The 24,678-nt window shown below is 45.1% G+C and overlaps 1 long non-coding RNA gene across 1 annotated transcript in view; it reads left to right on the forward strand.

Moving 5' to 3' along the window:
- LOC104006646 (uncharacterized) overlaps positions 1-24,678 on the forward strand; it is a 116,013-nt gene that overhangs the window by 19,923 nt on the left and 71,412 nt on the right. The window contains exon 3 of the long non-coding RNA XR_010157418.1: positions 14,777-14,967. This is a non-coding gene — a long non-coding RNA (uncharacterized LOC104006646). The remainder of the gene's footprint in view (positions 1-14,776; positions 14,968-24,678) is intronic.

The following is a 24,678-nucleotide window of genomic DNA, read 5'->3' on the forward strand; positions in this document are numbered from 1 at the left end:
AGTCCCTACCGTTAACATTTTGATTGCCCTTAGTCTTTATAACAGATGTATTTGATCTTTGGCCAATGGAACAATCTTTTTCACTGGCTCATGCTTTGAAGGTGTGGACTGCTGATGGTTGTGGCTTTTGGCCCGACCTCTTTTCTATCAGCTCCTTATTGTCCACACTGCATTCTTTCTTCAGGCCCTGGGATTGGTGTGGTCCGCATATGTTTGGAGCTAGGGTGAGAGACTCTCTGCAGATAGGCTTTCTGGTTCCTGCTCTGGGACTCTGAGTGTCGCTTGTGTAGCAGCTGGGAGAATGAGATCAGGAAGGCAAGTCCAGCCAGCTCAGCCCCTCTCTCCTTGGGGCACGAAGTCTGGTTGCCTTTATTTTTGTGTGAATCAAACTTTCTAAAAGATGATACCCATGTGGACACTCCATGCCCAACCAAGTCAGGCTGTCGAGAGCCACACCTGACCTTGACTGTTGGTGACCCCAGCCCCTCTAAGATGCCTAAGGCCACCCAGGCAGTGGGGCCAGGACCCAAGGCCCTGTCCTTTCAGCTGATAGTTTCAGGATGTATTATTTTAATGGATCAACCCTTGAAATGCTTTCATCAACACCACAGGAACTAAATGCTCTGAAATTTTCTGATTCATCTTTATGGAGGGTTAAAATAAAAATAACATTTTTTCCCACCACATTGAACAGAAGCCAGTCTCCAACCTTCACACGGTGTTCCTTAGAACGGGATTACACACTCCACTCGAGGGAAGTCAAAGGCTCCTCTTCCCTCTGCGCCTGCCTGATTTGCTTTCCAAATCAAGAAGTTGGATAGAGTGAAAGGCTGGTTTCATTTGCAGAACATTCTGGCGTCTGATTTTTGTTCCTGTTCAGTAGTTTTAGAAAATATATGGGTTCAGCTCAGGTTCAAGCTGGTCTACTATTTTTTTTTTTTTCTGGAAAAAAACACTTTGGTTTGTTCCACTGTGTTTGGTAACAAAATTAATGTTTGGGCCCAGCTCAGGGTTCAGTGAACGGGTGCGGGTTGTTTTGGTCATGGATGGACAGTGAGAGCTCTTGATTGGGACTGGATTTCTTCTGCTGCAGGGGTGAATTGCTTGTCTGTTAGCCAGCCGCCCTCCAGCTCCAGAGTGTGGCCTCAGAACTCCCTGGATGACGCCTCACCTCCTGGCCAGATGGTGAATGGGGCTCTGTGTGGAGGGGATGCAGTCTGGGCAGAGCAGGCAAAGCCGGGAGGCAAGTGGCATGTTCCTTGGGATGCTTCCCCCACCAACTCACAGACCTGGGCTGCTGGGAGAGGCAGCCCCAAATGCCATTTGGCCCTTCCTTTTACTGGAACCGCATCTTCTGGAGATCTGTTCACCACAGACAAATCCATTGGCAGGTGTCCGGAAGGAAGCAATATAGAACAAGCAGCCCTGTGCCAGGGCCATGTCTGTGAAGCAGAGCGGTATGATGCAGAAGTTTGTCATCTTCAAGAATCCCTGTCCTGGCGCACCTCCTAGCCTGGTGACCTCTGCCAAGTGACTTGTTTCCTTCGAGCTTCCATGTCTTCACCTTTATGGTGGAGAGACTGAGCTAATAACTGTCTTCCACCTGCAAGATGGACGTGAGCACCACATAGGAGCTGGCACGTAATGGATTTAGCATAGTGCCTGGATTATGGTGAAGTGCAACAAGCTTAGCCACTCTTGAGTTTTGAGGGACACACCACACATGCATGAACATATGAAAGTGGTATAAGAACCAATAAGTGCACAGATGAATAAATGCTGCAGGAGTTCAAAGCAGGGAGAGAGGGCTTCCCTAGGGTTCCAGGGAGGGCAGGCATTCTGGTGATTTGAACTGGGCCTCAAAAGAGGATTCCATTGAAAGGAAGGTGAAGACAAACCTAGCATGTTCTTCTCAGAGCTTGGGAAGAGACCTATGCATCATATACCCACTGCCTTTGTTTTAGATGTTGAAGGCCTTGAGCAAAGTCATATGTCAAATTAGTAGCAGAGCTGGGGCTAGAGGCAGTGACTTCTCTTGTACTTTTTCCATCACACCTTGCTGGCCATTGGAATTTCTCTTAGTCACTATGCGTTTGTTTGCAAGTGACAGGAAAAAAACTCAGTTCACACCGGCTTAAGCAGAAAACCAAAGAAAAACAACAGCAGCAGCATCCCAACAATAACAGAGAAGAGAACGTACTGACTTCTCCCTTGGACAGACTCTCCCGCGGGGGCTCCTGGCATCTCCAAGCTTACCTGCTTCCAGCCTCACATCCAGGAGAAGGAAAGCATCTCGCTCCCTTCAAACAATCCCATGTCAAACAATCAAGTCTCACCAACCTGGTTGTGCTCACGGGCCTCCCAAACCAATCACTGTGGTGAGAGTTTTATTTATTTATTTTGTTGTACTCTGATTGGCCAGACTTTGACCACCCGCTCACCCTTGGAGTCTTCAGAATGACACGGTCTGGGGTGTTCTTACTGGTGGAAGAGGGAGTGGCTTCTGGGCAGACAAAAACAGCAGTGCCCATTCAGTGTGGTCACAAGGTTTACACACTTCTTGTGGAGAGGGAGCAGGAGAGGGACCACCACCAAGAGGTGAGAGGCTCCTTTTTCCTCTGAGTTCTGAGTCAATGCTTAGCTAGTGGTAGCAGAATAACTATACAGTTTGCCTGTGCCCCCGGGAACAGAAGAAGCCGGGCGCCCATTGTGTGGTCCTGGCACATGCACTATGGGGCCGATCCAAGATGGGTCTGGAGAGCTGCCTATTAGAGCTCTGGGTCAGTGAACCACGGGAGTTGAGCTGGTGACTGTTGGAGATTCCAGAGGCAGTGTGGTGAGACAAAGGCAAGCTTGATGAGGGGAGGAGTCCACGAGCATGGTGTAGGCAGGCCTAGGGGCCAGGTTCAGAGCCGGGATGAGGAATTGCATGCCTGAACGACCCATGGCACGTGGCTGTTTTTCCCCTGGGCAGGGAGCCAGCTTGGCCCCGGTGGCCACTCTGGGTGGTGGTGGATATCCCGGAGACAGCTCATTCCCCGCTTTGGGGCTGCCGGGGAGAGGAGGGAAGTAAGAGCCCGTGTGGTTGTATGTTGTCTTCGGAGTGAGATGGAAAGCACAGGTTGGGAAAGGTGACCTGCAGGCACACCAGCCCCGGGCTGTGGGGGGATGCTCAGAGCCCACCTGGCTTCGCCTGTTTGCAGCTCCTTTCTTAAGACATGTTCTGCAGAGAGATGAGGATTTGCACGCGGTTGATGTGTGGAGGAAGTGCTTCCAGAGAAACAGCGAGGAATGGGAAGCAGCACAGGGCAGGGGAAGAAGCCAAGGGATGCCTCAGCCGGAGGCCCATGAGGGTCGCTTCAGTCTGATCCTGCAGGGGACTCTGGAGTGTTAGCTACTACTCAGGGCTGGTAGACAGTTGGGCTTTCATACCCCGGGATTGTCAGGCATTGGCTGAGGGCCACCCCAGAGGACTGTCAACTCCCAAACGCTTCTCTCAGGTTCAGACTTTTGGAACAAAACACATGGAAGGTGGGGGATGGGTACCAGCAACAGCAAATACACTTTCCTGGGTGAGGGGATGGTGGGGGGGTTGGTGTGGAGGGGACATTGGATGAAGCAGGGACACTCTCTGCTCCAGGAGTTTTTTTTCTGGTCACAAAACTTCACCACATGCATTCTGGCTGAGAGCCCATGGGCAGACTTCTTCCCCATGTGGATGAGTCTAGAGAACACCCAGGTCTGTATCTCCAGGGCCCCTGTATTAACTGCATCTAAGAAAACTGACCTAAGCACAATGAGCTCATCACACTGAGCAGGACAAGGGCAGGCTGGCTTCAGGCATGGCTGCACTCAGGTGTCCAGATGGTGTAGCAGGGGCTCTGTTTCCTGCCTCTGCTTCCCTCTCTGCTGGTTCTGTCCTCAGGCTGGTGTTCACCTCATGGTGGGGGGATGGCCGCCAACAGTGGAAAAAGAGAGTAGAGGTGACCCTTGAACAACATGGGTTTGAACAGTGCGGGTCCACTTACATGTGGATTTAAAAAACTAAAAGTTCCACCAAGCGTGCCTGCCTCTTCTGCCTCTCCTTCCACCTCCTCCACCTCTTCTGCCTCTGTCACCTGTGAGACAGCAGGATGAACCCCTCCCTCTTCTTCAGCCTACTTGATGTGAAGGTGATGAAGACCTTTGTGATGATCCACTTCCACTTAAAAAACAGTAAATATATTTTCTCTTCCTTGTGATTTTCTTAATGACATTTTCTTTTCTCTAGCTTACTTTATTGTAAGAATACGGTGTAGGCCGAGCACAGTGGCTCACGCCTGTAGTCCCAGCATTTTGGGAGGCCAAGGCGGGCAGATCACCTGAGGTCAGGAGTTCAAGACCAGCCTGGCTAACATGGTGAAACCCCATCTCTACCAAAAGTACAAAAATTAGCCAGGTGTGGTGGTGCCTGCCGGTAATCCCAGATACTCGGGAGGCTGAGGCAGGAGAATCACTTGAATCTGGGAGGCGGAGGTTGCAGTGAGCTGAGATGGTACCACTGCACTCCAGCCTGGGAGACAAGAGTGAGACTCTGTCTCAAAAAACAAAAAACAGAAAACGGTGTATAATACATAGAACATAAAAAATATGTGCTAATTCAACTATTTATGTTAATGGTAAGGCTTCCAGTTAACAGTAGGCTATTGGTAGTTAAGTTTCTGGTAAGCCAAAAGTTACGTGTACATTTTCCACTGCATGGGCTGTCAGAGCCCCAACCCCTGCGTTGTTCAAGGGTCAACTGTGCTTTGCTTTTAGGCCTTCAGCAAGGGCCATGGAACGCACTCTGACTGGGTCACATGCACACCCCTGAACTAATTTCTGATGCTCTGAGTGACCAGGCCTGGTCACCTCATCTGTGCACAGTGTGTGTGTGTGTGTGCATGTGTGCGTGCATGCGCGCATGTGTGGCGCTTTCCCAAGGAACATCAGGGCTGTGTGACTAGAAGAGGAGACTAGATTAAGGTTGGGTCCCAGATGGTTATACCACAAGGGTCTCATGTCCTCCCCTAATGCTCACGGTGCCGTGTCCCTGACCTCAGAGGCTGACCTCAGATCTCAGGGGCCAGAGTCTCCTCTGCATGCACGCAGTGGTTGTTGCTGTGTGCATTCATTCACTGTGTTTTCCATAGAGGAGTTCAATAAAAATTAACAAAATCACATGTAGGTTCATTATAAACACTCAAACAGCATATAAAATATATGAATTCATAAATATATAAGATATAAATATAACATTTCAAATATACTATATTAAGCATATTTATCTTATATTTATATAACTATATATTTATAAGTATTTATATTTATGTATAAATGTCTACACTTATATAATTATAATTCATATTATATTTATTTATATTTACTACATAAATGTATATATTACACATAAATATTGATCCATGTTCACTATATATGCATAATATAAAATAGAAGTGCAAAGCACTCATAATCCCAACCCCATAGAAAATTGGCTGTTTGTATTTTTGAGACTATAGTTCTTTACATACCCCTTCCACCATCTCAGTTACCCAAATTTCCGCCTCTTTCTTTAATAGCCAAATAAAGTCACTGCACCCCTGCCTTTTGTGGCTGCAGGAAAGCCCACCTCCCCTGACTGTGACTTAGCACTTCCTCCTCCCACCTCCATGTGTCCATTCCAACACTTCCCCCCTGGTGCCTGTGACATAAGGGGCACGTGTAGGCGCTTCAAGTGCATTGTTGACCAACATAGGCTGAGATGTGTGCTGGTACAGAGCTTACATTTTGTGGGGATTGGACAGTTAACAATGAGCAAATAAATGACCTGTCTATTACCAGATGCAGGGTGTAGGGACTGAGATAGGCGATGGGGCAGCAGGTGGGAGCAGTATCTAGGGGTTGAGGGTGGGTCTCTCATGGAAGGTGGGATTGGAGCAGAGACTTGAAGCGGGGAGGTGGCTGCCTAGGGGAAAAGTGTCCCAGGCAGAGGGAACAGCCAGCGTGAAGTCTCTTGTGTTGGGAACGTGCATGGAAGTGTGTGTGTGGAAGGAAGGGAGGCAGGGCCACATGGTGGGGAATCTTGGAAGCTGGGAGGGCATGGCTTTAACGAGACAAAAATGGGGAGCCACAGGCAGGCTGTGCGTGAGGAGAGATGACTCTGGGTTCCCACATGAGGCTGCTCTTGGCTTTCTCCTGCTCCCCAGCCCCCAACGTTATCTTCAGCCTGGGCAGGGCTCCCTCCATTCCCCATGGTGGGCCACAGCTGAGGCAGACAAGGTGATGTAAGGACTCAGGGACCTTTATCACCATGTAAGCAAAGTATGGGCCTGCAGGTATGGGTGTGTAAATACATAGATGTGTACATAGAAGAATAAGGAAGGACTGAGGAAATCCAGAGCTGGGCTGCAGCAGGAATTGGGCATGTGATATGGTTTGACTGTGTCCCCACCCAAATGTCATCTTGAATTGTAGCTCCCATAATCCCCACATGTCATGGGAGGGACCTGGTGGGAGGTAATTGAATCATGGGGGTGGGTCTTCCCTGTGCTGTTCTGGTGATACTGAATAAGTCTCATGAGAGCTCAGGGTTTTATAAAGGGCAGTTCCCCTGTAAACACTCTCTTGCCTGCTGCCATGTAAGATGTGCCTTGGCTCCTCTTTTGCCTTCTGCCACAATTGTGAGGCCTTCCTAGTGATGTGGAATTGTGAGTCCATTAAACCTCTTTTTCTTTATAAATTACCCAGTCTTGGGTATGTCTTTATTAGCAGCATGAGAATGGACTAATACAGCATGTAAGGGGAAACCTCCAAGACTGGCTTCTGTACTATTGCTTGTATCTTGTAGAAGGTTGTATTTTTGTTCTAACTGTGTAATGCTCAGGCCCTGGTTGTGGGACTGTGGGCAGGGGCATGTAATAGGAGCCTCCCCCAAAGGGTGCGCTTGTGGCTGCTGCTGCTGCTGGACATATTTTGGCTCCTCCACTCCTAGCTGAGTTCCTCCTGCCTTCTTCCCTCCATCTTAGGGTCCTCAAAATGTCTGTGGAGTTTCCAGGCCAATGGACACTGCTGGCCACAAAGCTTTCCTCCTCCAGGAAGAGGCTCTGTACTTGATTTTGCAGCTTGACCAAACTTGTTCTCTCCAGGCTTCCACCACACCTGCTACCACCACCACCTGACTTCTCTCTGTCCCTCTCTCTTCTTTACCAATTCCACTTTTGACCCTCTCTGTCTCTTCCTCTCTCTTTGAGTTCCAACTTCAGCTTCTTGCACCAGCTGCTGACCCTCTCTGTAAGTTTTCTTGTTCACATTCACTAAGACCAAGGATCAAAATAGTATGGTACAGTTAGCCAACCCTTGTTTCTAACCCAGGCCACGTGGTAGATCAATAAATTAGCTGAAGGGGGAAGAAAGGTGCCAATGTACTATTTCAGCTTGTGGGATGGCGTGTGTGACATCCAGTTGTCGTTCCACACTCTAGGTGTCCAATGACCTGCTTACATGTTTGGGAAGACAGATATAAGTCCCGTTTCCTGGGGGAAATGCTTTGATTTTTACCTGTAGCTACTGTCGAAAGAGTCTGTTGCTTTTTGTGATTTCTTATGCTGTACTTCAGGTTTCCATCTGTTAGTCATTCAACAAATATTTATGGAGCATCCAGGCCTTGTGTTAGATGTTGGAGGTGTAGAGACAATCATAACCATAGTGCTGGCCACTGGGAGAAACATACTCATAAGCTGTGGAAAGTTTCCAGGAGAAAGTTGTTGTCATCATCATCATCAACATCATCAGGGTTGTCATCATCATCATCTTCATTGTCATCTTCATCATTGTCATCACATCACAATGAACTTTATTCTGTTTTCAGCATTCCATATGCATAATTCACTTAATCCTTGCAACAACTCTATGAAGTCGATACTATTATTACCCCTATTTTATAGATGAGGAAACTAAGCACAAAGAGATTTAATAACATGCTCAAGTCAGACTGCTAAAAAAATGCTAGAGCTGAGATTTGAATGTCAGTGGTTTGATTCCAGAGTCAGAGAAGTAGCTATGGCCATCAGTGCTTTACTGCATCATTTAGTGTCCTGATGAACCTTGGTTTTATGAGACATTAATAGACATTCCAGAAGGAAAGTGGGGTAGTTAAGCAGTTGAGAAAATGCTGGGCCAAATGAGGGAAACAATTAGCTTTCTTTATTGCAGGCCTTCTCAGAAGCTTTAATTTGTTAAGTTATTAATTTCTAAAGGCAACGGTTTCTAAACTTAGCTGAACAGGCTTTCAGGGTTGGACACACCTATCAACATTGCATGGAGCTGGTATGTCACGGAATCCAATATAAGGAAGGCTGTTTTGTGGCTTGTTTTTCCTTGCCATTTCTACTTGTTTTTTACTTCACCTTTCTATGACAACTGCATGGGCATCCTAATACCACTCACTCTATTCATGTGACCCACCCAGTGTAGGTGGGTGGATTTCATGTTGAGGATGTTCTGACACTCCGTCCTCAATGGCGTTCGTTGTGTCAGTAATGAGGCTGGTGTGGAGTAGAGCAGACACTGAGCTGGGCTGGTGGGGTGGCATATAAGGGCAGGAGGGCACCAGGAGGCCAGCTAATAAAGACCACGTATGGTCTGCTGAAATACCACGTGACAAAGCAGGGCCAGTGTCTGGAGTCTCAAACAAGGTGTGGGGTCCAAGCTGAGACTGATCTTCAGAATCCAGGCTGGGGCCAAGGGAGCAACTGACTGTCCGTCATGTCTGCAGGGCTGGCCCAGGCAGTGGGTTTGTCCATCCACATTAATCCTGGCCATAGCAGCTTTGCTGTTGACCTTGACTTTGGTAACTTCCCTAGTGGGGCTCGCAAGGCCCAGAAGATTTTTGCTGGTCCCTGCGTGAAGCAGGAATGAAGCAAGACTCACATTTTTTATTTTGAGTTGTATTTATAGAAATCCTTCTGGAATGATCTACATGCCTGGTTTCTTATGACCTTCAGAATATGGGAGGCAGTTCATGGGGCAGGAGTTTAAGCCAATGTGTGTTCCTGACCTGGTGAGAACTAAACTTAAATCAGACTAGTGGTCCAACTTCTCAGAATCCCAACTCAGAAAAAAAAAAAAAGAAAGATAATGAGTTTTAAAGGGAAGGGATGTGAAAATGGAAACTCTTTAAAAATAGGACAGTGGCAGGATTGTGTGGGGGTGTGGATTTGTAGTTGCTGGAAGACTCTATGGGAGGTTATCAAATGCACTCATCCTCATGGCCTAGATGGCTGGTGGCCTTCCGAAGTCCATTCTTCCTTTTCAAATAACACTGCTGCCTCGCTGAAAAGACTTCATGTCCCAGCCTCCCTTGCAGCTAGGGGAGGTGATCTGACTAGATTCTGTCTGATGACGTGTAAGGAGTATTGTGTGGTAATTCCAAGAAATGTCCTTGAATGAGAAGGAATAACCTTTACCTACTCTTTCTTCATCTGGGTGCTTGGAATGCAGACATGATGCCTGGACTTCAACAGCTGTTTTAGACCATGAGGTGACCTGCCAATAATGGTAAATTTTGAAGACAGAAGGTGACACTGTGGGGCCAGCATACCAGCCCAGGGCTTTCTACCTCTGAACTTCTTTTATGTAAAGGAGAAATAAATTTCTGTCTTATTTAAGCTACCATTATTTGCAGGGGGGCTGGCAGGAGGGAATTTTGTTATATCAGTGAAACTGACACAGCCATAATTTCTAACCAAGATGGCTTGAAAAACAAAATTCTGGAGACCTGAGGTCAGAGTGGAAACCCTGAAGTGGAAACCCCGAAGGCCTCGGGGTGGTGACAAGCTCTCCTGATGGGCCCAGGCTGCAGCTGCTCACTGCCTTTTTATCCTTCTATTTGGCTAAATCAGAGAAAGAGATGGACATAGGGTGGTGGGGAGAGGAAGCTATGACTGGTCCTAGTGAGGCTGGGCTGCCAAATGTCTTACTCTGAAAAGGTAACAGGTTTCATATGGACAAGATGGAAGAACTGCTTGTTCCCTCTGGAAAGTTCTATTAAAATGACCAACCCAGACACACTTTAATATTAATGGGAAATTCCTCTCGTTGTTTATGAAATCATTTTAGAGTTGATTTTAAAAAGAGAGGAGAGGGGGGGAAAAAAGCTGTTTGTTAGCTCAACGAAGCCCCAGACAATTATTTATAGATGCATCTGAGTGGCTTGTTTTAACACGGAGCAACTGTCTGAAAAGACTCCACTTTGACACCAGTAAGCACCCCTGGCACCAAGAATAAATTTATGAATGTCTTTTATGAGAGTCAACAAACTAGACAAATAAGCCCACAGACCGTCTTCACTTCGAGAACCAGAACAAAGAGTTGTATTCGTCATTGGCTCTGGGCAGGAACCACGCCAAGCTGAGCAGCCCTCGCTCAGGCCGGATGTTCCCCTCCAGCTAATGTGATTTCTTTGGGCACTGCCACGGTGGCAGGCAGATGCCTGGTTTATTTCCATTCCTCTGCTTCTCTGATTTGTTTGGGTAGCTAAATATCTCTTTCCCAGGAGAACATCTGCTCTTTTAAAAATGGAAAAAAGCAGGAAGACCTCCAAGCTGTTGGACAGGAGCTCACCCTCGAGTGAGACCGACCAGAGTCTCATAAAACGTTTCTTCTGGGGTCCCCGCCACATCTCAAGAGAGGGCCCAAGCAGCTCCTTTAGGGCTCCTGGAACCCTACCCGCTTGCATGTCCTTCAAGGCAGTTTGAATTCTGTGCTATGACGCCTGAGGCTTAATAACTGCTTTGGCCAAGTTTAGGTCATTTTTCTTGATGTCTCATTTATAGATGTCTTCTTTCCTTCACTAACACCCATGGTTTGGTTGGAAATGAATCCACAGCAATGCAGAGGTGCAACAAAAATATGGTGGAAAAACTTCTAACTTGGTAGTTAAAGGGAACTTAAATACTTCTGAATGAAAAGACTCTTTGGGGAGAAATAATTTTTTTTTTTTTTTTCTGTAGAGATGGGAATCTCACTATGTTGCCTAGGCTGATCTTGAGCTCCTAGCCTTAAGTGATTCTGCAGCTTGGTCTCCCAAAGTGCTGGGATTACAGGCATGAGCCACTGCACCCAGGTGGGGGGCTGGGGGCTGGGATCATCTTTTAGAGCTTCTTCCCTCCCCCTTCTCCTTCCATTTTCCCCAGGAGATCTCAAGGAACCAGTGGGTGCTCAATAGCACTGTGACTGTGTGGGGAGCTTCTGCAGCCCTCCTGTGTACCCTGCTGTGGCACAGCTGATGGGACCCAGTCCCTGACATCCTGCACGTGTCCTGAATGGAGGTTTTCACTTTTCCTGGTCTCTTTGGGGCCACAGAAGCACCCACTACTGACATCAGTATCTCTCCATTTCCTTGGTGGTGAGGTCCCTGTGTTTGGACGCAGGCTGGTCCCACTGTGTGGGCCTCTCTGGGTCTGCTGGTACTGGCAGATCCTGTCTCCCAACCAGTACTCAAGGGAGCCTCTGGGTCTCCTACCCACTGCCCACTAGGAGCACTGTCTCAGCCTGGCCTCTTGGCCTAACCATGACACATGGCTATTTCTATTTTGCTTGGCCATATGATGTTGTAGCGGGGACATTCTGCGAGATGGTTTCTGTATTAGTTTGGTAGGGCTGCTGTAAGAAAATGCTACAGAGTGGGTGGCTTAAGCAATGGTAATTTATCTGGAGGCTGGAAGTCCGAGATCAAGGGGCCGTCAGGGTTGGCTTCTCCTGAGGCCTCTCTCCTTAGCTTGCAGGCTGCCACTTTCTTGCTGCCTCTTCACACGGTTGTCTCTCTGCATGTGTGTCCCTGGTGTCTCTTCCTCGTCTTATAAGGGCCCTGGTCCTACTGGGTTAGGGCTCCACCATTAAGGCCTCATTTAACCTAATCATGTCTTTAAAGACCTTATCTCTAAGGATGGTTACATTCTGATATCCGGGGGTTGGCCCTGAATGTATGAATTTTGGGGGAACACAAATCAGTTTGTAACAATTTCCTTTCCCTTGATTTATCTGGGGGTTCTTCTTGCTTGCTGGAGCTCTCCCTGACCCACCTAGCCAAGGTTCAGAAAGGGGTATGGTTGCTGGGTCTGCAGAGATCAGGCTGAGGGTGAGACCATCACCCCACCTCCTCCACCCCTCTCAATCTCTCTGCTTCCTCCGAGCCACTCTCCAGGCCAAAGGGGCTCTTCTTTCTTTCTGTGGGGGAGAGAGCTCCCCTCTTGTCAAATCCTGCCTTTTCTCCAACTAGTGCATTCAGACTAGCACGCAGTGTTCTTTGCAAGGGAAGCACTTTGGAGTCTAAAAATCCCTTTTCTTAATGAAGCCTGACTTTCAAAACTATTTTTTTTTGCTGTTGCCATCACAAATCTTATTTGAAATTCAAAGCTCAGCCATTGCTTGGCCCTCTGAGGCGATGAATGGTCGGGGAGCTGTAGGGTGACTTGATTTACAGGAAAGAAAAAATCATTTGATAGGATATTTTCAGAATTATTATTATTTCTGCATCATGGGTCATGTGATTGATGAATATACACAGCAGAAATAATTCTGAAAATATTTTTTATCTAGTTTAGACCTTTTAGTTTCTTTTCTTTTCATTATAAAATGCAATACGTGTTCATTTGAAGAAATTTGGAAAACAAATTCAAAGGGAAAAAAATTATGCTTAGACTTAACATCCAAAGACAGGTACTGTTATCATTTAGCCTGTTTCCCTCCTATCTTTCGTTTATGAATTTTTGGGGTTACTTTTAATTTAATTTACATATATTTAAAAACTGGTTATATATATGTTTATATATATGTTTATTTATATATATTTTATATATATGTTTATATTTTTATATTATATATATATTATATATATATTTTTTTTGAGACAGAGTTTCACTCTTGTCGCCCAGGCTGGAGTGCAATGGCGCAATCTCCACTCACCACAACCTCCGCCTCCCGGGTTCAAGTGATTCTCCTGCCTTGGCCTCCTGAGTAGCTGGGATTACAGGCATGTGCCACCACATCCAGCTAATTTTGTATTTTCAGTAGAGATGGGGTTTCTCCATGTTGGTCAGGCTGGTCTCGAACTGCCGACCTCAGGTAATCCACCCGCCTCGGCCTCCCAAAGCGCTGGGATTACAGGCATGAGCCACTGCGCCCTGCCAAAACTGGTAATATTTTTAAATGATTAAAAATAAAAACAGCATACAGAGAGACATACAGTGAGCAATCTCACAACCATTCCGATCTCTGTCCACTCTGTTCTTCCCACACCCTGTAAGGAATCACTTGTACTAGTTTTTTTGTGCATCTGTCTCTCCAGAGTTTCTTTACCCAAATACAAATGGAATAGACACTCTTATTTTTACCCTTTCTTATGCAAATGGTATTAGAAGTATGGAGTGTTCTGCACCTGGAGAACTTTCCAACAGGACCTCTTTCATGGCTTATTGTGGCCTGGATGCTAAGTTCTCTAGCTCCCTAGCTGTGACACTTTGGGCGACATCTTTGCCTATCTAGGTCAAACTTCAGCTAATGCTTCTTTTTTCTTCACTTGGTAACAAACTGCCACACCCCAGCCCCAATCACGAGTGTGGAGACATGATTCAAGTTGGTACTGCCAAATAACTGCCCTGGTGACAGTTATCTGTCCCGGGAAGGTCTGTGAAGCAGGTTCACTGTGCACTGCTTACCAGTATGTCTGAGTCCAGAGAGACAGAACATACTCATATGCAACAAATTATGTGAAGTGGATCCACTATTTATAGGTAGGCAGCAAGGGACACAGAAGCCTAGGATTCATTGTGAGTTGGTCTCCCAGTGCTAAGAAAGCTCCCTGGGGTGGATGGAGTCTGAACGGTGCATATCTGAATTGCACTGTAGAATAGGGACCCTGAAAGGACACGTACCCGGGTTACATACCACAGGGTCACATGACTCACTGGGCTAAAGTGTTGAGGGACATTCTGTTTCTAGGGGAGGCTGGACCAGAGCCCAAGATGTTCAGCCAGTCCCTCCCTATCTCAGGGTGTTACATTCTCAGTACATTCTATAGTTATTCATGAGATCTACCAGCAAGAGTGAGCAGAACTCTTGAGTGGGTTGGTCCAAGGCCACTCAGAACACTGTCCTGCAGTCATATGATTCCAGATGGCCAGGACATTCCTCCTGGTGCTGGTGGGAATGCCTGCCTCTTGCCTCTGAGCTTGCTGTGTTGGCATGAAGTGAACTTGGGGCTTCTCATGGTCATCTTTCCCACCACATGGAGAGGGCCCATCACTAGTAGGAAACATGTAGCTAACATTCAGAGAGAAGCAGAGAAGAGAGATGCAAAACCCCAGCAACTCACTGGTGTCCTAGATTCAGTCCTGTCTAGTGAACCACCCTTTATCTAAATTATGGGAGTTTGGGCTGCATTTCTGCCACAGCTGGGAGAGTCCTAGTTTGTATCAAGTTCTGGGAAGCCCAAGCCCCATGAGAAAGGAGGGGAACTCACTGAGAGGTGGGAGTTAAGAGCACAGGCTCTGGAACCAGACTGGCTGGATCGACGTGCTGGCTCCACCACTTAGCATGTGGCCTCGGACAAACCATGTAACAGTTCGATGTCCATTTTTGCACCTGTGGGGTAACGTGACATGATTGAATGAGTTGGCATGTCAAATGTGTAGCCAATATAAGGGTCACGGTGAACTGCTTATAAATGCTATTATGTTGTTCATCTGTTCACGTTTCACAGATGTCACTGCCACTCTCACCAGCTCCATCTTCATCCCGCCGAGTCCCATCTTCCTTCTCACCAGCCTGGTATTTTTGAACGTACATTTGAATTGCAACAGTCGGCATCAAGATGGTGGGAAATAGCAGTTGAGATTTCTCAATTAGAAGATTGAAAAGTCTAAGGCTGGACAAACAAACAAACAATGAGAGGTAGTAAAGTAGAGCAAAATTTTAAGGATGAACTGAGAATGTACAGCCCTAGCATGCAAGAGGCCATCTTTCCTTCTTCAAGAGTTCTTTCTCATCAGCAAGAACCTCTCATCAAGATGGCCTCCCCAATAACTGAAGAGTTATTGTGGTTGTTTTTAAATCCCTCCATTAGTTTGCTAGGGCTGCCATAACATATTGAGTGACTTGAGCAACAGTGATGTATTTCCTCACAGTTCTGGAGGCTGGAAGTTGGAGATGAAGGTGCTGCCAGGTTGGTTCCTCCTGAGGTCTCTGTGCTTGGCTTGTAGATGGCCATCTTCTTCCTGTGCCTTTACATGGATCTCTCTCTGTGTGTGTCTATGTTCTAATCTCCTTTTCTTGTGAGGACACCAGTCATTTTAAATTAGGTAAATGAGGTAATGAGGTAATCATCTGTATTACCTCATTTTACCTTAATCACCTCTTTACAAGCCTTATCTCCAAATATAGTCACGTTCTGAGGTTCTGGGGGTTAGGCCTTCAACATAAGGAATATAGGGGGACACAATTCAGCCCATAGCACTCGTGAAAGGGGCTTTTCAGTGCTGCTCCAGACTTCTCAGCCTTCCCCTCTCCTGCTTGGTAACCCCTCTCCTTGTTCCTGAATCCCAGATTGACACCACACTGCATGGTGTTTTGGTAGAAGCAGCTACAGGGTTTTCATCAGAGTCCTAGGACTCTGGACAACATGAACAGTATGAAAAGTCCTTCTGAATACGGTGGGTGTGGAGATGAAGAGGTGTGGGTGGGGTTATTTTGGGACTGTTTGTCTTTTGTCTGCACATATTAAAGGCTGGCCTAGTTTAAAATGTGGCCTTTCTTATTTTTTTTTTAATTGGAGTTTTGAAGTAAGTGAATGATGACAGTGTGTGCATAGGAGTCTGTCTTGGGATAAAAGATGTCAGTGGACAGTCACAGAACTGGGTATGGACAGTCTCAGAATGCTGAATAAAAGGCATAGCAAGATTCTTGGCCTTCTATTTCCTAATGCTCTCAGAATATTTTTAGTTGATCTGTCATCTTTAGCTTAGGGCCATAGGATAGACTTTATGTCATTTAGTTTCATCACCAGGAGAACAAAAATTGTTGATTGTGATAGCAACACATTGAGAATCTCTGATGAGTAGCATCTGTCTGTCCTGGTTGCTGGGATTGCAGTCTGTACATGAGTATGTAGGGCTGGCACCATGGGTCTTTGCATGCTAATTTTCCCTGACATCGTCCTGCTGCGCAGCCTTCCTTTCCCATATCTATGATTTTATTCTCTTTTTATTATATTGTGCATATTTTTATAAGCTTTCTTCATATCCTTTCATCCATCTATTTATCCATACAGATGTACATGAATTATTTGGAGTATATTTTCTTGATTGTTGGAAGCAGTGAAGCTTCAACCTTTTAATGTGGGGTTGGACCCCATTAATATGCCATCCAGGTTCAACCACGTTGTTGTGGTGTCCTGCTATTTCCCACCCCATGTGTGATGTCGATCTGGGACTCAAGAACAAGGAGGGGGTTACCAAGCAGGAGAGAAGGCTGAGAAGTCTGGGGCAGCACTGAAAAGCCCCTTTCATGGAGTGCTATGGGTTGATTCATGTCCCCCTAAATTCCTTATGTTGAAAGACTAACCCTCAAGACCTCAGAATGTGGCTGTATTTGGAGATAAGATTTTTAAATGGCAGTCTCTCCTTTTTTTAAAGGCTGAATAATATTCCACTTATGTATACCAAAGTACCTTTATCCATTTGTCGGTGGATGGATACTTAGGAGGACATTATGCTGACACAGAAAGAAAAGTACTATATAATATCATTTACTTGCAAATCTTTTTTTTTTTTTTTGAGATAGTTCTGGCTCTGTTGCCCAGGCTGGAGTGCAGTGGTATGATCTCAGGCCACTGCAACTTCCACCTCCTGGGCTCAAGTGATCCTCCTGCCTCAGCTTCCTGAGTAGGTGGGACTACAGGCATGCGCCACCACACCCGGCTAATTTTTGTATTTTTTGTAGAGATGCGGTTTTGTCATGTTGCCTAGGTTGGTCTCAAACTCCTGAGCTTAAGTGATCCTACTGCCTCAGCCTCTCAAAGTGTTGGGATTACAGGTGTGAGCCACCACTCCTGACAAAAGTCAAATAAGTACAAAGAGAAAGTAGAATGGAGGATAATAGCGGGAGGAAAAGGAGAGAAGTAGGTTAAAGGGTACAAATTTGCAATGAGGTAGGACACATTAGTCTAGAAATCTAATGTATAGCATGAAGCCTATAGTTAATAATACTGTTTTATAGACTGAAAATTTGCCAAGAGAGTAGAATTAATAGACGTTCTTACTGCATGTGCACACACACGCACACACACACGTGGTAACTATGGAACGTGATAAGTATGTAGATTTCACTATTGCTATCACTTCTCTATCTACCCCCCCACATATATATAAACACTATTTTGTACACCTTAAATATATACAATAAAAATAAAGATGTGCCATTCAATTGTGTTTTGCTAACATCTTTCAGATTACAATTAAAAATAAAAAACACAATGGCTTTTTAAAAGGACAGGTGTGTTTTCTTTGGGTTTGAAAACATACTATGTGTAGATAAGGACACATTCACACCTTTGAGTATAGGTATATATGTAACTGCACAAACATAAATATAGTGCACAGTTTTTATTCAGAATTCTGTCATTTGACATGATTAGGACATATAGGGTATTCTTATTAGTTTAATATTCTGGTTAATAATGAATTGCTTTTTATGTCATATAAAAACTATCAGTTGAAACAAGAATGCAATAAGGCATCTAAGTCTAAAATTAGACTGCTCATAGTGGGATCTTTCTTTTAAATTCAAGAAGTACTTCAGTCCTGGGAATGATGGTATATAACTATGTCAATAGACAAGAGATAAATGAGTTAATCTTGAGCTTTAAGTTAGGGGAATATATACCAGAAATTGCAAGTGTGTGTGGTTTGGAGGATGCATTTTATAGGGATGGCATGACGTTTGAAATTTTTTTAAATTAGGTGCCAATTTTTAAAAATTGAGATAATTCACATAAAAATCTAGATTTCAGGTTTCTCTTCAGAAATCACTGGGCCAGGACTCCAGAGGCCCTGAAGGTCTGTCTGACCTGCCTGGTCCCCATTGGCATTTGAAATCACAGCTCCTAAAGCATGCTGTATTAGTCCGTTCTCACATTGCTATAAAGAACTACCTGAGACCGGGTAATTTATAAAGAAAAGAAGTTTAATGGACTCACAGTTCCACAGGCTGTACAGGAAGAATGGCTGGGGAGGCCTCAGGAAACTTACAGTCATGGCAGAAGGCGAAGAGGAAGGAGGTACGGCTTACACGGCCGGAGTGGGAGGAAGAGAGAGAGGAGTGAGGTGCCACACACTTTTAAACCACTGGATTTCTTGAGAACTCACTCACTATCATGAGAACAGCAAAAGGGAAATCCACTCCAAAGATCTAATCACCTCTCACCAGGTCCCTCTTCCAACATTGGGGATTATAATTTGACATGAGATTTGGGCAAGGACACAAATCCAAACCATATCACATGCCTTACCAGTTTATTGCAAATTCCTAATCAGCAATGATTAAATTATCATACAAATTCACATTTTGCATCTACTTTTTATTTTTCAAAACAGTTTCAAACCCATTAGCTCCTTGTTGCAGCCCTGTGGGGTAGGCAGAACAGTGGTACTACATTCATTTCCCAGAAGGAAAAATTAGGATTCCTGGACAGGCAATGGCACCCTCTACGTTTAAGGGTCTCTAACTCTTTTCAGGAAGCAGTTTGGAGCTTTGTCACCCATGAATCTATAAAGCCTCTTTTGAGGTTATACAGATTTTTTTCCAAAATAAAAATATAATTACTGTTTTTTTCTGGTTATATAAACAATGCATTCTCAAAGTAAAAAGTTTAATGAGTACAGAAATGTATAAAAAGAAAGTAAAAACTACCCAAAGTATCTCCACACAAGTATAATTACTGTTAATTTTGGTGAACTCACTTCAAAACTTGCCTCTAAGCACATGTGAAGATGTTCAGTTATGTAAGTGTGCCTAAATATTAATGATGCAGTTTTGTAATCTGCTTTAAAAAAAAACTCAGGAATACATCACAGAGAGCTTTTCATATCAGTACACAGAGATGTATCTAATCATTTTAAAAGTGACATTGCATTTCATTTTAGGTACACACTGAGATATCTTTAACCAGTCCTCCATGGCTAGCCATTTAGGGTGCTTCCTTTTTTTCCATTATAAACAAGGCTGTAATGAACATCCTTGAATATGTATCTTTGTCCACTTGCTCAATTAACTCATAATGGTAAACTCCTCGTTTGAAGCTGTGTTCCTGTGCACATTTAACCACCAACAACTTTGGAGATAATATCTTTCAAGAGATCACGTGAGCTCTTGGATTTGGGGGACAAGTTCTTATTGATGATGTCCTAGTGTCTCCAACTACAAACTGTGTGACTATAGGTATTAAAAAAAGAATTTCAACAAATCTTTATTGGCCATCTTTTATGTGCACCAAACAATACTATCCTGGAGATATAAAGGCAAATGAAACACAATTCTAGCCCTTCTTGAGCTCACCCACTGGTGTAGGAGCATTTTTGCATGTATGTGTGTGCACATGTGTGCATGCACACTCTGCGCCTCCTGCCCCCCATCAGTTAACTATAATACAGCATGGTAAGTGCTGAGCTTCCAGGTGAATGAGTCAGAAGGCAAAATGGATAATGATGCCTGGAAAAGTCAGAGGAGATAACATTTCTGCTAAGCCTTGAAGGAGGAATAGGATTACACCAAACAGAGACAGAGGAAAGGCATTTTGGTTGGAAAGACAACCTAGCAAAACCTGGAAGTTCCAAGGTTTTGGAAGGCAAGTTGGGTATCCTGATGTAGCCAGATCTCAGCAACGAGAAGTGAAAAATCCCCCTGAGGAGTGAGTCTGTAACATTCCCTTTGCTTCAGCTTACTCACTTGTGGGTGATTCATTTGCCTATTTCATAGGGTTGGAGGGTTAAAAAAATCTAATGGATGTAAGGTGCTTAAAATGGTCTCTTGCACATAACTTACTAGGTACTCCACAAATGTTACTATTATGGTCACTATCTGTTCCCTTCACAATTTCATCTTAGCCCTCCTTTCAGACTTTGGCTTTCTAACAGTTCAGTGGCCTTCTTGGGCAGGCTTTGTGCGTCGCTCCTGTAGGTGAACCATCTGGGCCTCCTTCAGCTGTGTTGCTAACCCCCTTGAGAATTCCAGGCTCCGAGGTGGAGGGAGAGAGGGCAGAAGCTCACACTCTTTGGTTTTAACATTCATACTCTACAAAGCCTGTTTCTGTGCTGAAGACTCTTAGCCATCAAGCTGGGCTTCTAATTTGGAAATGTGGAAAAGCTGTATAATTTCACACATTTTCCATGAAGTGCTGTAAATTTCTAGGCCCAGGCAATAGTGCTGTGTCAGGGTGATGAAATGGAAAAAGCTATTGGTGTGGGACACTTTGTTTTGACAGAAGCCACAGCCGTGCCATTTTGGACACATTCTTCATCTCCCTGGGCCTTAGTTTCTTGATGATGTTGATGATGATGTTGATGATGATGATGATCCTAATGATGACAGTGATGATGAAGAATATCTACCACAGTGAGAAAGGCACCTGCCAGGCTCTAGGTCATTTAATCTTATTTCATCTCACAACAACTCTGTGGGGTTGGTATTATTATCCCTATTTTTCAGATGAGCAAATGATGCCCCAAAGACTGTAACTCAACTTTTTTGAGATCTTATGACTAGTAAGTATCAAAGTCGAGTTCAAACTTGGGGCTATCTAACCCTGAATATCAGTCGTCCTCATTACCCCCTCCCTATGTTTTTTTCTTCTAGGAAAATGAAGAGATTTGGTGGGATGATCTTGAAGGATACTTTAACCTCTAAACTCCATGGTCTATGGAAGGGCTTCCTTTCTCTCTTCAGAGGTTGTTGATGTTATTGAATTGATGTTATTGTGAGATCTTTGTCACAAACATGTTGTTCCAATGTACCTGGCGGAGCAGAACAAGTTGGTGTGCACAGAGGGTGGAAAGTTGGTGTCATGGGCATCTATATTTATTCCACCCCAGAAGAGGAAGGGTGGAGTGAATAGTGCCTGTCTATGCTTCCTGGTGCCAGGTGGGATTAAATTCATCATTGGATTTGGGAGGTTTTGTCATTTTTGGTTTCAGCCACATCTTCTGAGCTAGTTGCTTTTTATAGACAAGGGAACCAGGTGTTTTCTGCAGACAGAGAGGCTTCATAAGCACCCTGGGGCCAGCTCAGATGCAGGAAGGACACTGGCTCCAAGTGACCCAGGTTGTTGAGCCACCCAGTAAAGAGAGGTCAGCAGCTGCAGCTGTCCCTGGCAAGCTGGGGACAGTCCTCAGCCTGAGCAGAATGGATTGACCCGCTTAGAAGAGAGGGGTTGATTTATAGGAGGGTCTTTAGTCCTGGCCTCTGGATTTACAGACCTGAGTTTGAATCCAAGATCTGCTACACGGCCTAGCAAAGTATCCTGGATGCATGGATATGGATGTGTCTTCTAATGGAAAAAAGGTGTTTACAGCTCTCAGAGTGTCAATGGGACCAACTACACCTCCCCATTTCTTTTTTAAAAATTTTATCTATTTTTAAATAATAATAATAATAATTTTTTTTTTTTTTGGCAGACGTGGTGGCTCATGCCTGTGATTCCAGCACTTGGGAGGCCAAGGTAGGAGAAGTGCTTGAGCCCTGGTTCACTACCAGCCTGGCCAACATGGCAAAACCCTGTCTCTACAAAAAATACAAAAATTAGCTGGGCGTGGTGGTGCAAGCTTGTAGTCCTTGCTACTTGGGAGGCTGAGGTGGGAGGATCACCTGAGCCTGAGAAGCCGAGGCTGCAGTGAGCCGTGATTGCACCACCCCACTCTGGCCTGGGTTGACAGTGAGACCCTGTATCAAAACATTTCTTTTAGAGACAAGGCCTTGCTGTGTTGCCCAGGCTGATCTTGAACTCCTGGGCTTAAGCAGTCCTCCCACCTTAGCCTCCAGAGTAGCTGGGGCTACAGGTGTGTGCCACCAAAACTGACTTCCTCATTTCTTGAATTGAGGTGTAACGGGTATATAAAGTATGACTTTTTGTGGTAAAATATACATAACATAATATTTAACCATTTTAACCATTTGTAAGTATTCAATTTGGTGGCATTAAATACATTCACGGTGTTGTGTAGTCGCTACCATTATCTATACCCCCAATTTTTCCATCATCCCCAACAAAAACTCTGTACTCATTATCAGTAACTTCCCCTTTGTCCCTATCCCCAGGCCCTGGTAATCTCAAGTCTACTTTCCATCTCTATGAATTTTCCTATTCCAGATACCTTGTGTAAGTGTAATCATGCAGTATTTGCCCTTTGGTGTCTGGCATATATCACGTACAATGTTTCCAAGGGCTGTCTGTGTTGCAGCGTACATCAAAATTTCATTCCTATTCATGGCTGAATAATATTCCATCGTATGTAGAGACCATATTTTGTTTATTCGTTTATTTGTTGATGGACACTTGGGTTGTTTCCACTGTTTGGCTCTTGTGAATAACGCTGCTGTGAACACTGGTATAGGAATATCTGTTTGAGTTCCTGCTTTCAATTCTTTTGGGTATAAACCTAGGAGTTTTGGAATTCCTGGGTAAAGTGTACCCATCTAAAGTGTTCAAACTGATGCATTTTTTCATATGCTTACACTTGTGGAACCACTACCTAGATCAGGCTATGGAAGATTTCTAGTACTCCAGAAGCCTCCCTTGAGCTCTCCTACAGGCAATCCTTGCCCTCTCCCTGAGGGGACCACAATTCTTCCATCTTCTCAGCCTCAGGCTCCCTCATGGGCCAGGCTTGGAGACTCATGGAAGGTTAAACAGGTCAATGGACTAAAGGGACACAGACACACACACACACAGACGCAGACACAGACACACACACACACACACACACACACACACACACACACACACACTTGGTCTCTCTGTAACCTTGTAATCCAAAGAAATGCTTTTAGTCCATATTTTCATTTGGGCTTTTTTGGTTTCTTGTCTTCTGAGATTGTTTTAGAAGACACAGTGATTCTTGACTTCTTAGTTTTTCAAGGAGACTTGCATGTCTAAGAAAGTAAACTTGCCTGGCTGGATTTTGAATTCCTGGGTCTGAAATTGTAATGCTGATAAGAAGTGAACCACTGAAATGAAGGAGTTTCCCCTTGTAAGAGATGAGAAGGCACATGGTCACCTCCTGCAGGACATTGGTCAGTCTGCAGCACTCAGGGGTGGAGTCTTCTGGGTGCTGGAGCTGGAGAAAGGAGCCCTCAGGAATCTTTGGCTGAACCTCGCAAGGCCCCTTAAAGGGAGGGGTAGGTTGTGAAGAATACAGAGGAGCAAAATGAGGACCAGGAAGTGTTGGGGCCTGAGGAGGCCCTGGGGGCTGTGACCAACCCCCCTCTGCCACTGTCTCTGCTTCTTGCTGAGTGTCTGCTCTTTCCCCCTCACTACTCTCTGGGGGTCTTCATCCTCTGTTCTGTGTATCTCTTCTCTGATACTTCTGCTGACTCCCAGGTTTGGCTTTCACATGGTTTGGATGCACCCTGAACCCCCATCACTCTACTCTTCCTCCCCAACCCTTCCAGCTTGGCTCCCACCAATTGTTGCCCATCATCTCAGTAAGCCCTGGTTCAGATTCCTAGTACAGGAAATGTGGCTGGCCCAGTTTCTCTTCTCATGCCAAGTCGAGCCAGAGGCAGCTGCTTGGCCTGGAATGGGCTGCTTCTGGTCCAAGCCGTTTTCCTGCTCCGTGCTTTGGGGAGAACATGCTCAGCCCTCTGCCTTTGGGATATAATTCCCACTCCACAGTGGAGGCAGCAGAGGCCAGAGAGGTCAAGTGATGTGCCTATCCGTGTGGACAGATCAGGTCAGGTGTTGATGGTGGTGGTTAGAGGTGGGGTGGGATGAGTGGAGTAAATGGGGAATTAGGGGATTTAGGATAAAGCAGAGGGCAGCATTATTCTCATTATGATGAGTTCCATCTTGCCCTATGTTACATGGAGTTCCTCCTGCCCCTGGACCCCCATGGTTCTCAATGAATTCCCCATCACTCCCCATCTCCCAGTGCGGTTATTATACAAAGCTCAAACCTCCCAGAGGTATGTGTACATTCCAGTTCCTCCACATCCTCCCCAACACTCGATATGGTCAGCTTTAAAACGTTTAGCCATTCTAACAGGTAGTGAGCCCCTCTAATTCCTCACGTTGAAATGATTCAATGTACTTAAATTTGCTTCCCACGTGTGTTTACTCTAGCACTTGCTTTTATTTTTAGATGATGATGATTGCCCAAAGTAAGGTGATCATGCATTAAATCAGTAAGACATTGTGCTAGGAGTCTTTTCCTTGCATATGACAGGAAACTCAACCCCAGTTGGATTAATCATTAAAGGGAATTTGTTGATTTGCTTAAATGAACATCCCGGGGGACTTCAGGAGCACCTTGATCCAGAAATAATGTAACCTAGATGAAGAAACTCAGTCCCGTTTCCCCTGGCTTGGCTCCAGGTTCATGAAAATTCTCTCCTCAT

The sequence above is a fragment of the Pan troglodytes genome, chromosome 4, assembly GCF_028858775.2.
Source record: "Pan troglodytes isolate AG18354 chromosome 4, NHGRI_mPanTro3-v2.0_pri, whole genome shotgun sequence".
Classification (NCBI taxonomy): Eukaryota; Metazoa; Chordata; class Mammalia; order Primates; family Hominidae; genus Pan; species Pan troglodytes.